We start from the raw sequence: 17831 nt of genomic DNA on the forward strand, positions 1-17831 counted from the left end.
CTTAATCTATATGTCACGAGAAGATCCATTGGTCGACTTTAACGAATAGATTTAAGAACACAAATAATACAATTGAGCTAGAACCTAACCATCTCAGGATTGAGATCATTTGATCTAAGATCAACTAGGTGATATTGAATTGAATAGATATTACGGTATGTTTATCATATCTAGTTCAAGTTCAACATCGGTCCCTTCCGATGCATACTCCATACATCAAACCCAAGCTTACTTTAACCAATGCCCTAGAAAGGACATAGCACTTATCCAAGGTGCAAGTATACTACGTTGTAGATTATCCTATCAGTTAAACCCTGTGTACTGATAAATCATAGGAATATATTTAATCACACAATCTTGATTACTTTCCACTCTGTTGACAACACAATAAACAAGAATATCAGTGTGATAAGGATTTGGATGAATTTATAAATCAAATAAATAAATAAATGATCACGTGAACCAAATAACACATTAAACAAGTAATAAAATTAAATCTGTTTCTTTATTGATAATTGAATTAAAAAGATTACATTGAAATAGAGTTTTATTTAGGGCACAAAGCCCAACAAATATCAGACGATATGATGAGTGAACTATTATAAATTGTGGTGTTCTCTTTATTTTTTATTATTTTTATATTTTTTGCTTTCGCTTATCAGACGATAGAGATTTGACCATTATTTAGCCTCAACAATCCCATTAGATGGTCATGTTTACATGCACACCCTAGCGGGACTCTGATATACTCGAACCCAGATCCTAGCCTATATGTACTACATTTTGACTTCATGGAAAGGATTTGAAAGTCATTGTGTAAACACTATAGCACGAAGCTAGGATTCTTATGCTTGTAAAGAACTCCATTGTAATACATCAATGCTACCTAGTTAAGTACGATTGACTGATGCACTAGGGTTCGTTAATACACAAACCACATAAAAATCGCCCTCTCAATTTTATATTATTGTATTTAACCTTTCAACTCTTATTATAATGAATTTCTGAAAATCTCAATAAATATTTTGGTTATTTCATTGAGAATTTAAGAAAGATTTGAAGGTACATTATGTTAATAATGGTGGCTACCAAAAAAAACTGTCCTTGTACAACCCACTTCCCAAGATCAAGACGTCGTCATCCATGGCGTTAACCCACCTCCCACTGTGCACGCCCAATCGAGCATTGTGAAAGTTAGGAAAACATCTAAAGCTTGCATTCGTCCAACCAGTAAAGCGCATCATCAAGAGAAATTTATTGGTGAAAACACAATCAACGAAGACAACCTAGAAGAAGACCCTAAGGGCAAAAACATGATGAGGATGATGGTGGAGAAAACTCTGAGATTAAAGATGGGTATTATTATGAGCAAGAACCCAAAGTACTCCGAGTGGTTAATCAACTTGCTAAAACCCACCAAAAGTTGGCAACGCAAGAAGAGTTCTCCTGCCAAATGCAAAAAATATTAATGCGGCTAAAGTATAGGTTTGACGTCATAGAAGAGATCTCCAAAAAGAATACTCTAGAAGAGCTTGTCCACAAGGACAATAACCTCATGAAAAAGGAAAATCTTACTGATGTAGGACCCTCCGCTTAAGAAAAGGATAAGGGGAAAGGAAAGTTGGGTGAACACCAAAGAAAAACTGCTCCTACTTCTCCTACAAACAATGTGAACATGACTAACCAACCTCTACAAAGAAAGAAGGCAACCAATGCCTCAAGGCTAGGACACCCTTCTAATTCGTAAGGTAGAGTTACACAAAATGATAGGCCCGGTGCTCAGGTACAAAGGCCTACCGTTAATGTATGGAAAAACCACCGTAGTGATTCCATTAACTAGGACGATGGAGTAGAGATAATTTCTCCTGAAGATAGCTGGTCCACTATTGACCTTTGTAAGTGCCTTGATGGCAAGCGGAAAATACAAAGGTGAAAAGGCAAAGCCTCATGGAAATGATCTTTGACACCATATAAATCACAAGTTTTATGGGTGCATGCTTCTAGAAAGTGATACTAAATGCTTGGAAGAGAATATAGATGGCCAGACAAAGCTTGTGCAAAAACAACGTAGAACCATCTTGAATTCAGAAGATGTGGATCCAGAACCTTGTGTTAGGCAAATCATTAAGGCTCCAATACTTGAGGACGAATCCCAAAACTCATTTATTCAAATACAAGAAGCTCATGCAAGTGGCCACAACTAGTGACTACGCCAAATGCCTCTGTTCTTGCTGACGCTAACAAAGTCAGTTAAAAACTAGTGGAAAAGGCTCCCCACCCCTGGATCGATTCATGGCTTGATTGTGATGCTTCGGCCAAAGAGGCCATACATCACTTAATTGTAGGACACCGAGTTAGTGAGTTGGAGCCTCATATTTTCATGTGTTTATTTTGAAAAGAATGTTGAGGAATGCTCCATTGTCTACCATTATCTTGCTGCAATTATATTCTCGACTTGTGCAATAACGACAAGGGGGTCATTGTGCGGGAAACTTTCTTAGACAAGATCTACTTTTTAAGAAAGAGATCATGGGCTCTTAAAGCTTTGGTTGCTTAGAGCCTCATCTTTGCATGCGAGGGATTCGCTTTTGGGCTCGTGACGGAGTGTTCGAGCATAGCGCTCTATGGTTTTCTTGGTCTCGCCTACAATATGGATTCCGTGAACAACGACCCCAACGTGTCCTGCCATCGGAGGTTTAGGCATAGTTGGTGGTACCTGCCTGTACACTAGCCAAAGATGGAGGCCAACCCTCGGAGATGGAGGCCAGCCTTCAGAGGCAGGGGCCAGACTTCGCAGATGGAGGCCATCCTTCAGAGGTAGAGGCTGGACTTCGCAGATGGAGGCCAGCCCTCAGAGTTGGAGGCCAGCCTTCAGAGGTAGAGGTCGGACTTCGCAGATGGAGGCCAGCCCTCAGAGTTGGAGGCCAACCTTCAGAGGTAGAGGCCAGCCTTCAGAGATGGAGACTAGCCTTCGGACTGCCTGTTCTTGACTTGCCATGCTAATATGTCTGGACATGCTGTCCTTTGGGAGCTTTGATAGAAGAGTGAAGCGTACACACTTCTCGTCCTTTTTCCTTGGACTTCATAGCATAAAGAAATCGTTGAATTTCCCTCTTTTGCCATTATGTTGGTCAGTGCCATCGTTGTTGCACTTGCCTCCATTATTCTCGTTGTTTGAGAATTGATAAAGATCGTGTATGTTGTTCGGCATGTCGGATGCCTCTGAGTATGGGCGTATATTGGCTTGCTTCTAGTAGGCCTGTGACCTTGGTGGCCTCTGCCATGAACTGTTGAATGTAGTTCATCAAGGGTTCATCTTGTCTTTGCTTTATTTTGAGAAGATTCTCCAGGTATTTGTCTTAAAGCAGAGAACTAAAAATAAAAGTCTCGGGAGAGCTCTTCCCAAGAATTAAATCTTCTTGTGGGTCAAAATACCATTGTTGGGCTATTTTAGCTAGAGTTACCAAAAACATTCAGCGTCGCACATACCTAGATACTTGTAGGAGAACTTTCTAGATCTCAAAGTACTTCAGGTGTACTAGAGGGTCTTCTTTTCTAGTGTACATCTTCCAAGCCTACACCTTGAAATTGAACAAGGGAAAGGCATTGATGCATGTCGAGAATGGTGATCCCTTCGCTCTGTCTAGCTTGAGTTCTGAAGGTTTTGGACCAGCTAGGCCCTTGATCATGTCTCGTATTTGATCAATTTATGCTTACACAGAAGGATATGTTGCTGCAGGGGCTTGGTTGATTGGCCTTCTTTGATTAAGCTATAGCCTTAGATTGGCCAGAGCCTAGTCGATCATACCTTGGGAGAGGGTATACTCAAGTCTGGGTAGCTCTGAGTCTGGTGCTTGTACATGGTCAGCTAGCCCTAAGCTGGGCAAGGCCTGGCCGCCCACACTTCTCTGCCAGGCTAGTGGAGCTTGTGCATTGACATAGGGTAGATCACACCAGTTGCTGGAGTTTGGTGGATCCGACTGTCTAAAGTGATTAATTTCACTTCCACCAACTCCTAGTCTCGATTCTCGTTGGTTGAAAATTGACCTTTGAGTGACATGCTCCCCTTAGGGAGGGAGTGCTCTTCTCTAGCTGGCCATAGGGACTCTTGGAGGAGTCTGGCTGGCCATGGGGGCTTCTAGAAGAGTTTGGCTAGCCATGGGGACTCCTGCTGGTGGTTGGCCAGCCACAAGAAGGACAGAGGGGTTGTTGTTGAGCCTGAGATCCCTAACTGGCCCCCCATGCCGCTGGTTGCCAGGATTTTGTTGTTCTCGTCGTTAGACCTTTGAGACAAGGTATGTCCTCATTCTAAAGGGAAGATCTGTCCTAGTCCCCGAGGGACCAGGTTGGTCAGCTTGTCGATAGACCCTATTTAATCTATCAACAAGTCTTCCTTGAAGTAGATCTTTGATGAGATCCTAGCCTCTTCGACCGGTTCTCTTGTTGAACTGCCTTATTAGATCGGTGGCCTCTCTATTGCAGCGATCTAACTCTTGCTCGTGAGATCGAAGGATGTGCTCTTGGTCATCCATCCATCTCAAGAATTCGCGTCTCTACTGAATGAATACATCGCAGTCAGCAGCGCGTGGTTCATCGACTAGGCCAGCTTGGCAAACGACCTCTCTAAGTTTGGCTAACTTGAGATCTTTTCCCAAGTCCACGCGTGGCTGGCCAATTCCTGGTCTCGTCTCTCATGCATAATACTTGGGTACATATTCAGTTGTTATTCTTGGGGGGTTCACCCTAAGGATTCTTCCTTCAGTCGGAGGCGCCTGTGGAGGGTCCTCCCTTGGAGGTAGGGACCTTCCACTTCAATTCATTGGGATGTTAATTTGTATCAGTCTAGCCACTATAAAGTCCTACTAAGTAATCCTAGCTGCCCATAGAACTAAATGGGAGGTGTGGCCGCCCAAAGTCTCCAGGATCTCGAAGGTCAAGAAATGCAGGATCTGGCAGGCTAAGGTCTGTAGGTATTGGCAGGTCACTATAGCTCCACTAAGAGTAGGCCAGACATTGTTGGAAATATTTTACCAAGATCTAGATTTACTACCAAGTATGTTTGATTAACATCCTAATATGAATTCTAAAACAATGAAATAAACACATATAAGAGTTTAAGAAAACCTTACATTGGGTGCAGCGGAATATAATGACTCTTTCCATTCAGATCTCTAGCCCTTGATTCCTTTCTGTAGCAGAGCATTATCAAGATCTGAATCTGGATCTCTTTCTCTCCTTCTTGTTGGTGCTGATTTTCCATAGTCTTACATACTATGATTGAGGTACCACTTGATGCGTGTGGGAATTACTCATTCACTCAAGTGTTTCGAAATTTAGAGAGAAGAAAAGAGAGAGGGGCGTGTGGCTTTTCTGAAAGAAACTAATGTTCAAAGTTGTGTGTTTCCTGAAGCCAACACTTTCTATTTATAGAATACCCTCTAGGTTTAGGTTAGAATTGTATGGCATTAAAATAATGAAAACTATAAATGGTAATTTCTTGTGCATGTGGCCGGCCATACAAAGGGAATTGGGCCTCACTTTGCAACTTTTCTATTTTGTTATTTCTCATTCCCATTTTCTTGAAAATGTCAATTTTCTAATTTAACCTTTTTAAATGCCAATTCTAATTATTTAATAACTTAAAAATAATTATTAAATAATATTGCCATTTAATATATTTATTAATTTAGACATATAAAGTCTCTTAATCAATAAATAAACCTAGAATCTCTTTTCTTTACAATTTCGCCCTTGCTTAGTGAAAACTCATAAAGTAGACATAGTCTAACTTTTAGAATTATAATTGATTAATTAAAATTAATTAACTAAGTCTTACAAGCAGTATGGTCTCAACTAGTATGGGGACCATGGGTCTATATAACCGAGCTTCCAATAAGTCGAACCGAATTTACCAAGTAAATTCCCTAACTTATTAATTCATTGTTGAATCCACACTTAGAACTTGGAATTGCACTCTCAGTCATATAGAACGCTCTATATGTTCCATGATATAGACACGGCATTAGTTATCCATTGTTATAATCCTAATGTGATCAATGACCCTCTAATAGATGATCTACATTGAAAAGGTACTAAGTTACCGTTACACCTTCAATGTATTTTATCCTTAAAACACTTAGCTCCGTATAAATGATATTTCAACAAAGTGAAATGAGATCTCCACCATTTATCTCTGTTTAGCTAAGCTCGAAGGATATCATCGTTTCACTTCTAAATTCCTATAGAAGTTATAGATTCCATATTTATGGTAGCGCTCCCACTCAATTATACTATCACGTTCCAAAAATGTACGTATCACCCTGACCCAAAAGTAGGCTTAACTAACAAATCAAAGAACATGTATAGTACTCTTGAGATCGAACCTAACCATATCAGGATTAAGGTCATTTGATCTAGGATCAACAGGTGATATTGAATTGAATAGATATTACGGTAAGTTTTAATATATCTAATCAAAGTTCAATATCGGTCCCTTCCGATGTATACTCCATACATCTGATACTGGTAAACTTTGCCAATGTCCTGGAAAGGACATAACACTTTTCCAAGGTGTAAGAATACCTATCGCTGATTATACCATGTCAGTCTAAATCCAGTGTTCTAACAAATCAGGGAATAAACTTTCGAACATATAATTAAGATTATATTTCACTGTGCTGACAACACTATAATCTTTAACAAATTCATATGTTCTGGACTTATAAAGAATTCATACATTATATACATATAATCATGAAATAAATCATGTGAACCATGCAACATAAAATGTTATTTCTGATCTTTATTAATAAATGAATCTGATTATATTGAAATGGGTTTTATTTAGGGCACAAAACCCAATAAACTCCCACTTGCACTAATATAAAACAAAATGTGCATTTCAAATAATCATTAACACCTTGATATACAAATCAAGTGTAGTAGTAGTAAAAGCCTCGTAATAGGATCTGACAGGTTGAATTAACAACAACCTTTTCTCCACCATTACTTTCCCTTAATCACAAAATCCTTGATATTGTGAAATTCCTCTCTATATGTATACTCTTTTGGGATACTGGATTCTATACCTTTGGCAACTACTTTTGGTTATTCAGGAAATAACACTAGTAGTTAGGAAAAGTTGGAACGGTGCCACAATTGTATAGAACTTTCCTTAGACTGAATAAGTACCTTTCCTGCAACTTTAACATTCAGTCTCTCTCTGGTAGACTAAGAGATTTCAGATAGGTTTTTACACTTCTCCAAAATCACTACTCCACCCCAAAAGTAATCACCATCTTATCAGCAAACTTTCTAGCACACAGGCAAGTCTCGAAATCTGATGTGGTGTAGTCTAAGAATTTTAAAACCACCCTTATTGACTAACATCTAGTTCCTCTTCTTAATCTTAAGATTTACTTGATTGTCTTCCAATGTTCTTCTCCTGGATTAATCTGATACCTACTCATTACTCCTACTCAACAGCAGGTGTCTGGTCTAAGGCATACTAAAGCATATCTGAGACCTCTCACTGTTGATTTAAGAAATTCTTTCATGGCTTTATCTTCTCTGGAATAGTTGAGACTTTTCCTTAGATAAATAAAATCTATGTCTAAGAAGTTGTGAAGCTTCTATAGATTGCCATTGGAAAGAAAATGCTTCAACATCTTACTAAAGTAAGTTGCTTGCATTAGAGTAAGTAATTACCAGGTATACCACAAGCCATAGGTTTAGATAAACTCAAACCTATAATACTAGGAACAAGAAGTTTTGTTAAGTCAATTGAATAGATTTATTAACGAAAATTTCCTTTTATGTCCTTGTAATAGAAAACTTTAGGTTACTCCATGTGAATGGATCAAACCATAGTTCTCTTGGCTTTTCTTCTTAGTTTCTTATCTTGACAATCCATTACTTGTTTAAACTCACAATGGATTTTAATCACTAGTGTCTTCCAAGTCATAAGAAGGTAAAGTTCCTTGAAACTCTCCCTCTACGACAAGGTACCGTGAATTATGTCTAAGAAAACTAAATGATATTAACCTCTTCGGTTGTGTTAAGACAACAGAGACAGTGGGATCATCTTGTAACGAAAAAGATGATAGAACACTTATGGAATCAAGAAAAAACATCTCCTTTATTTGCTACTTTATTTTCAGACTTAGTCCTTTTCTTAGAAAAGTAGTATTTGTTTAAACAAACACTTTCTTATCTAATGACTATGGGATGATCCACCCCTAATCACTTAGAATAGCTAACAAACATGCAAACCAGGGTTAGCAGTTCTAGCTTTTCTTAAGATTTCGATTAGGTCATCCATAAATCTAGTAATGATTTACATTAAGTATACAACCATTGCATCATTCTGAAATTATATTACCATAGGCGGATTTAGGCAACGACTAGTAACTAATTATCAATCTGCAAATTGAATTTCTGGGAAGGTAAGTTTGGATATAATTCAAAAATCAAATTAATGATCTTTGAACTGCATATCTAGTAACTTTTTCTCCACCCCTATCAGTTCGCAAGATCTTTAACCACTTACCATTGCTAGAAATTCATGAAATTTTTCAAACATTTCAAATTTCTTTTGCATAAGGTAAAATCTAGAGTGATCGTTTTAAGAATACAACGAAAACTCATATCCACCCCTGAATGTACATCCATCTGCGAATGAGATGAACTTAATTTCAGTGGATATAGGCATATTAACTCTTTACAGAGAATGATCTTGTCAAAACCACTATGAACAAGATACAAATGCCATAGATTTATAAAATATGTGGTTGTATCTTTTGATGACTTAAGTTTAGTTACATCAAAGAGTTCTTAGAATAGTGCAAGTGGATTCTGGTCACAGAATACGAAACTCATACTGTTTGAATCCATTGAAAGAAAATGGTTATTAAACACTTGTGAAAGTGTAACTGTATAATTAGTAATTCTTTCTTGGACCATCACTACTAATCTAACTCTATGATTTGCCTATACAAGTAGGAGATTTCTAAGATTGCGGATTTATATCATTTTGGGATAGAATTCCGGGAATATAATCATATGCGTCATTTAATATAGAATGACATAAAATAATTTATAGACCATTCATCCAATAAAATGTTATTAAGCTGATTCGAAATGAATAAGCTAAGAGGAATAAGGATAATTTCGTTTTAAATAAGAATCCAACGATGCTCCGATTAGCGAGAGTCAAAGTAATCTTATTTATACAATCTTCTTGTTTCATGTTGTAAAATACTAGTCTAAGGTGTCATCAATTGATGAACAGCTAGATGTTGCATATACAATATTTATCTTTCGAGATCTAACACTATTATGTTAGTCTAATGGTGAAAATCCATTAGGGATTTATCTCATTAGAAAAACAAACCAAGTTAGACCAACAATGAAGATTCGAAATTAAACTACAATTTAATAACAGAAAATAACATGGTTCAATATAAATTCATACACAATTCAGAAATTATTAAACATATAGCAAGTAGGAATGACAAGTGAAAATACTAAAACATACAATCCTAAATATTTTCCAAGGACTTCAACAGACTGATATCAGTGTCCCGTTTAAGCGAGAGTCAAAGCTACCATCCATTGAATAGAGTTGTTAGCTCATCTAAAATGATAAACATTCTAGCAACCTTTTATCCGATCAAGATTGGAATCCGTGTTGTCCCGTTTAGGCGAGAGTGAAGGCTATTCTATCTTATGAGCTTCCACCATTGTTTCATATTCTTGCAAGTCTTATACAGTCGCCACCATTAGGGTGATCAATACTGTATAAAAAACTTACAAGATTACTTATCTTTCGAGATTAAACGGTGCTAACTTGCTAATGAACGTTCCTCCATTAGGGAGGATTACTCACTAAAACAATAGCTATGTAAAACCAACAATGGAGATCGAATATCCTAATAATAAAGCTCATTATTTAATGAAAGTTGTATTTTCTTCTAATATTTATTTTTAATCAATTTATTTTAAATATATATTTATTTAATTAAAATTTCCAATTTAGAATAAAAAAAAATTCTAAATATAAATTTTAATGTAATATTTATAAATTATACTTAGATGGATATGAAAATAACGTGAATTATTTCCATCTTAGTAATAATTTCCGTAAATATTTAGAAAATTATTCAATTTAAGTTGTTTCAAAATTAATTTACATTAATTTACAACTCAAATTTAATTTTCTATAAATATATATTGCATTTTGAAAAGTGAAGTGTATAAGAATACTACTTTCGAAAATGCTTTAAAATAAAAAAAATAAATCCTGGAAAATTACTCTAATTTTATGTTGGCCCAAAATTAATTAATAAAAATTAATTTTCAACAAAAAATATAATTTTCCTATTTAATTAAATATTTAAGAAAAATTTCAAATATTTAAGTATCATGATTAAGAATCAACTTAAATATTAATTTTCTATTTAATTAAATACACTAGAGAAATACTTCAAGCAAAACAGATAATAACTATCTAGACTTTCATTGACTAATTAATTTAATTTCTAATTATAATATATTTTAGTTCATTTATTCTAATTAATCATTAAATGAAAAAATCATTGATTTAAGTTGGTCCAAAATTAAAATAAATAATTTTTAACTTTAATCTATTTTTCAAATAAAATTCGAAATTTCTGCATTAAAGAAATGCAATTTCAAAATTTTGGGAAAATGATTAATAAAATAAAATAAAATATATTTTGAAAATTATTCAAACTTAAGTTATTCTGAATTAAGATTCCAAACTTAAAATAATTTCCAATTAAATAACAGGAAAATAACAATATTTAAGTATCATGATTAAAATCAACTTAGATATTGAAATTTTCAATTTAATTAAATGTATTAAATTCAAGAAATAAATAATTAAGTACAGAGGAAACTTAATTATTAAATTCTAGTTTAATACTAGGAAAATATACTAAACTTAGATTGTACCAAAATTAATTATTAAACAATTAATTTCACAATCAATGATAATTTCCTATTTAATATTAGAAATAATAATTAGTACTAGAAATAACTTTCTCAATTTTTATCGGAATCGAGTTCCGTAAAAACAAAAATTGCTTAATTTTTCACAAGGAATCCAAATAAAATATTTTTTGAAAAAGAAAAAAATATTTTTCATGGAAAAAGATACTGGACAACATATACATTCATCAACTAACACATAAACCAACATGAAACCATCCAAATCAACATAGAACATATAAAACATCATTTTAATTCATATTACATGAAAGTAAATCATTACCATGGCTCTGGTGCCAGTTGTTGGAAATATTTTACCAGGATCTAGATGTACTACCAAGTATGTTTGATTAACATCCTAATATGAATTCTAAAACAATGAAATAAACACATATAAGAGTTTAAGAAAACCTTACATTGGGTGCAGTGGAATATAATGACTCCTTCCATTTAGATCTCTAGCCCTTGATTCCTTTCTATAGCAGAGCATTATCAAGATCTGAATCTGGATCTCTTTCTCTCCTTCTTGTTGGTGTTGATTTTCCATAGTCTTACATACTATGATTGAGGTACCACTTGATGTGTGTGGGCACTACTCATTCACTCAAGTGTTTCGAAATTTAGAGAGAAGAAAAGAGAAAGAGGGGCGTGTGGCTTTTCTGAAAGAAACTAATGTTCAAAGTTGTGTGTTTCCTGAAGCCAACACTTTCTATTTATAGAATACCCTCTAGGTTTATGTTAGAATTGTATGGCATTAAAATAATGAAAACTATAAATGGTAATTTCTTGTGCATGTGGCCGGCCATACAAAGGGAATTGGGCCTCACTTTGCAACTTTCCCATTTTGTTATTTCTCATTCCCATTTTCTCAAAAATGCCAATTTTCCAATTTAACCTTTTTAAATGCCAATTCTAATTATTTAATAACTTAAAAATAATTATTAAATAATATTTCCATTTAATATATTTATAAATTTAGACATATAAAGTCTCTTAATCAATAAATAAACCTAGAATCTCTTTTCTTTACAATTTCGCCCTTGCTTAGTGAAAATTCATAAAGTAGACATAGTCTAACTTTTAGAATTATAATTGATTAATTAAAATCAATTAACTGAGTCTTACAAGCAGTATAGTCTCAACTAGTATGGGGACCATGGGTCTATATAACCGAGCTTCCAATAAGTCGAACCGAATTTACCAAGTAAATTCCCTAACTTATTAATTCCTTGTTGAATCCACACTTAGAACTTGGAATTGCACTCTCAGTCATATAGAACGCTCTATATGTTCCATGATATAGACACGTCATTAGTTATCCATTGTTATAATCCTAATGTGATCAATGACCCTCTAATAGATGATCTACATTGAAAGGCACTAAGTTACCGTTTCACCTTCAATGTATTTTATCCTTAAAACACTTAGCTCCGTATAAATGATATTTCAACAAAGTGAAATGAGATCTCCACCATTTATTTCTGTTTAGCTAAGCTCGAAGGATATCATCGTTTCACTTCTAAATTCCTATAGAAGTTATAGATTCCATATTTATGGTAGCGCTCCCACTCAATTATACTATCATGTTCCCAAAATGTACGTACCCTGACCCAAAAGTAGGCTTAACTAACAAATCAAAGAACACCTAACCATATCAGGATTAAGGTCATTTGATCTAGGATCAACAGGTGATATTGAATTGAATAGATATTACGGTAAGTTTTAATATATCTAATCAAAGTTCAATATCGGTCCCTTCCGATGTATACTCCATACATCCGATACTGGTAAACTTTGCCAATGTCCTGGAAAGGACATAACACTTTTCCAAGGTGTAAGAATACCTATCGCTGATTATACCATGTCAGTCTAAATCCAGTGTTCTGACAAATCAGGCAATAAACTTTCGAACATATAATTAAGATTATATTCCACTGTGCTGACAACACTATAATCTTTAACAAATTCATATGTTCTGGAATTAAAAAGAATTCATACATTATATACATATAATCATGAAATAAATCATGTGAACCATGCAACATAAAATGTTATTTCTGATCTTTATTAATAAGTGAATCTGATTATATTGAAATGGGTTTTATTTAGGGCACAAAGCCCAACAGACATATGGCGCCTATTGTTGTGACAAGACTCACCACATCTGCAGTGTTCATGAGGATTCTAGTTGTGACTCAAACCTAAGTATTTGGATCTACAATCTCGGGGTCTTAATGGAGACTGAAAGATGCAGATGGTGCAATAGGAGTTCTTCTCATATGGCGTTTGAAATTGGTTGGTGAATCTGGGTATTATGAGTCTATGAGGATAAACTTCTGAACTCAAAAGAGACATTTTGGCAGTAAGGAAGTAATCCATTCTGAAAATGGATTTCACTAAAGAGCCAGAAGGTTTGTAAAAAATGACAAGCTTGAGCCGCCCTTTTATACACGAAGTTCGGTGACAAGATAGCCAAAGATTGAGAAATCTAACGGCTGGGAATCGTGCAGAATATGAATAGGCGATTCATAATGATCTTCGAAACCATACAACCGCCATAATCAAAGGAGGCGTCCTTTCCAAGAAACGATTTTGGCAAAAATGCCCTCCGTGGTTATTAGAAAGCTCTTTTTACTAAAAAAGAACTTTTTAAGGGGCAATTGTTATGCCCGAAATTCGGCTGGAGGACACGTGTCAAGATAAAGGGAATGTGAATCGATGCCATATCTCTTTTGGAATAACTCATTAACTGCGTAAGTATCGGAGTATATTTGTAACATGCTGACTGTAAGGCTTTAGGCGAGTTATTAATGTACGAACTGGTACTTAGTGTATTAACGAGAAACCATAAGTCGCTAAAGGAGAATAGCAAGGCACTGGAGAAGAGTATCACATACCTTAGCTTACAATAAGCAAACTCAGTGTCAAAGTCGGATTCGCTCAAATAACAAGAATGCGAGATGACCAGCTCGCTTCGAGGAAACTTCCTATAGTTTCATCCAATTAATGGAAGCGAGACTCATAATCCTGGCATGTCAGAAGATTTTCATATACCAGCAATCGACGTAAATCATATCATGTCGACCTCAGAAATGAGAATGGTTCCAGCTCGCCATTGGGATCACTACAATTAAGTTTCTGTCGAGACATCTCTAGACTCAACAATTGAAGACGTGTTTAATACACGATATTTCTGACCCAATAAAATCGGGAAAATCACAGCTACATGGTTTTCAAAATCGTACACCGCATTTACATTTCATGATATGTAATCAGGTCCCACAATTTAAGGGATAATGACTATAATTACATTCTGGTCAGCCTTGTAATTAACTACCACTATTCAATTATAAATAGTGGCAAACAATCTCAATAAAGAGGACGAAAAAACTCTTATGCAAGAGGCCCTAAAAAAATACTCAGAAATCTGAATAAGATAGACTCGTGGACTATGCAGAATTTTAACTGCAAAACCACGTAAAAACCTGGTGTTCATATTTTATTTTTCTATAATTTTTATTTTTTCTGTGTTGAGTTATCATCGTGAGGCTCGAATTTGGTTAATAAAAATCTGAGTTAACACATAGTATTATATAAAAATATGATATATAATCTAATTCAATATAATACAACTTAATATGTTGTTCCAAACCACCCACTAAACAATTCATATTGGCATAAGGTTAAGTTCAGGTAGGAAGTAGGGGTGTAAGTCGGTCGGTTTAATCGGTTTACGTTACATTTTATTTAACCTAATATAAAGATCGAGTTACAAAAATCTAAGTGCAACCCGCCCAATTAAGAAAAAAAAAAGGTTTCAATCCGCCCAATGAATTGGCCGGTTTGGTCGGGTTAACCCGTCCAAACCGATCACTAATGTTTTTTTTTTACATTCAATTGTTATATTTTAGTTATTGTGATAATGAGATAAATATAATGATTGAATTTAAAATTCAAATCATACGCCATAGAAAAATATAGTAGTTTGAACTTTCTATTTTTTATAAATATTTACATAAATTATATAATATATATAGATTATATATAATAAAAACATATATATATATATAAACTCTCTTAATCGGGTTGTTCGGGTTGATTGGGTAGGTTGATATTATTTTCAACCCGCTTAATATAAAGATTAGGCGGGTTATATTTTTGTCAGGTTTTTCAGTTTGCATTTTTCATCGGGTTATCTCTGTTTAACTTGGGCGGGTTGTTCAAATTGGGCGGTTTATAAAAATTTATGTACAACCCTATAAAGTAGTAGAAAAATAGTTGAGATGATTCAAGTGCAACAAACTCTATTTGGGAATCATCAACTAGTGGTGGTCACCACAATATGAACAAAAATGCAATTTATATTCATTGAGTTTTTTGCGGCTAAACCCTCACAACTGTCCTTTTACTTGCATTCAACCCTCTAAGCTCAAATTTTGGCGGTAAAACCCTCCAAACTACTGAACTAGTAGCAAATTTAAGTAGTCATTCATTTTTTACAGTTAACTGTCAATATAGACTGCTTGACAGTTAAATGTAAAAAATGAATTACACGTTAAATTTACTACTAGTTCAGTAGTTTGGAGGGTTTTATCGCTAAAATTTGAATGGGTTAAGTGCAAGTGGAGTGATAGTTGAGTGGGTTTAGGAGCAAAAAAACTCTTTATTCATTTAACGCTAATTAGAATTTTTGCCCCCTGAACTTTGACATGTACCAAATCATGTTCTCTAAACTTTTAAGGTCGTTAAAAATGCCCCCTGAACTATTCAGATTGTTGGATTTAAAGACTTTTTTCCAATTTTAGTAAAAAAGTCTAACATGGATGAAAGTTCAGCGGACATAGTTTAGTACATGTCAAAGTTCGAGGGGCATGATTTTGTAGATATCAAAGTCTGAGAAGTATGGTTTAGTACATAAACAATCACTGAAATAGTAAAATTGAGTGAAATTAGACAAAAGTCCTTAAATCCAACAATCTCAATAGTTCAAAGTAGGGCTGAGCATGGGTTGGGTTGGCCGAGTTGAGGGTATTTTAATTAGGGGTGAGCATAAAATCCGGAAAACTGAAAAAATTGTTCAAACCGATCTACCAAACATCGTTGGAACCGAAACCGACGAAACCGAAAACCAAAAAAACTGCTAACGGTTTAAACCGCCATTGAACGGTCATTTTTTTTTTTGGTAATAAACCGACCGTTATACATATATATATATATATTAATTTATTACGTTTTTTTTTCATGTATTATAGTTACTAATAATATAAAATAATATATTATTTTTCTTTATTAATATTAAAGTTAAAAGAATAAGATAATTAGTTTTAAACAATTAATTTATATGTTTGTAGTTGTAAAATGTAAAATAATGTATTTATAGAATAAATTGGATTATTTTTTTTTTTAAAAAAGTTCGGTTTGGGCGGTTTAAACCGACCAAACCGAGGTTCAAAACGGTCAGTTTTAAGATATGTTCTGGATTGGTCGGTCGGTTTTCGGATTGCACCAATCCAAATCGAAAACCGAATTTTGGATTTTTATATAGAAAAAAATCGACCTAACCGACCGATGCTCAGCCCTAATTTTAATGACCAAACCCAATGACATCGGCCTAGAGATTTTTAACCCATTCACATCTTAAATTTTTTTATAACCCAACCCATTTTTTCTTTTTGCGGGTTGGGTTGGTTTGGTTTGGGTTGGGTTGGGTTATAACCCTTTCTATAATTAAAAAAAAAAATCAGATTTGAATATTATCAAAATCATACAAAAATTTAAAACAAATTAAATATTCTGACATAAACATATCCACCCAAACTTACAAATCATTCAAGATCAAATATTATGGTCATCTAAAGTTTTAAAAACTATTAAGATTGTCCATAACAAACTTAAAGAAAATCAGAATCAGTTTCGATATCGGTCTCACTTAAGAATCTCAACGTCAATTGTCTTTGCTTTTGGTGATGATTCATTAACCTTAAATTTTTGTTCTGCAATTATAAAAACATAGTTACTAGTTAGTCAAATTATTATAAATAAATAAATAAAAACATAATAACAAAACATTCAATATTCATCTAGAAAATCGTATTACCTACAAGAAAATCATAAGCTCCCTCATAAGGAAAAAAATCAGATTATAATAATAATAGCAACTACCAAAAATTTTGTTTACTATATACTAAATGTCGTAATAAAATTAACATTATGAAAAATAATCAAATCCATGAAATCACAAATAAAAAATCAGTAGAAAAGATTATAATATATTTATTTGCAACTAATAAAATTTTGTATGCTAATTGCTATATGCTCAAGATTATAGCAAAAAAATAATAATACAAAAACTAACCAAATCATAAATAAATAAATAAATAGTAGACAGTAGCAAAATTAAAATAAAAAATTTATATAGACTACCTTTTTATAAAAAAAAAAACAAACATCATATACCCAAACAAGATTCAAATTAGTTTCATTTCCATCTAGCAAGACAATGAAAAAAAAATTATTTCTATTTCAACAGAGCAATGAGAAAAAAAAAGTCTTACAAGTTGAAAATGAAAACTTAGAAGGTGCGGCTGGCGTGTGGAAAGCTCAGTTGGACGGTCGGTGGTGGTTCCTGCTGCGGATTGGATGGCTGGCACGGCTAGAGATCTGAATGGTATACTGGTGCGAGATGAGCGTGAGACGAGCAATGGCTGACGTGCGACCGTGCGTGAGACTGAGAGTGGTTGAGTGTGGTGGTGGCTGATGCGGCACGGTGAGAGAACACGGAAGAGAAAAATAAAATGAGGGTTATTAGGTTTAAGGTTTTG

Source organism: Cannabis sativa, chromosome 7, assembly GCF_029168945.1.
Source record: "Cannabis sativa cultivar Pink pepper isolate KNU-18-1 chromosome 7, ASM2916894v1, whole genome shotgun sequence".
NCBI classification, from domain to species: Eukaryota; Viridiplantae; Streptophyta; class Magnoliopsida; order Rosales; family Cannabaceae; genus Cannabis; species Cannabis sativa.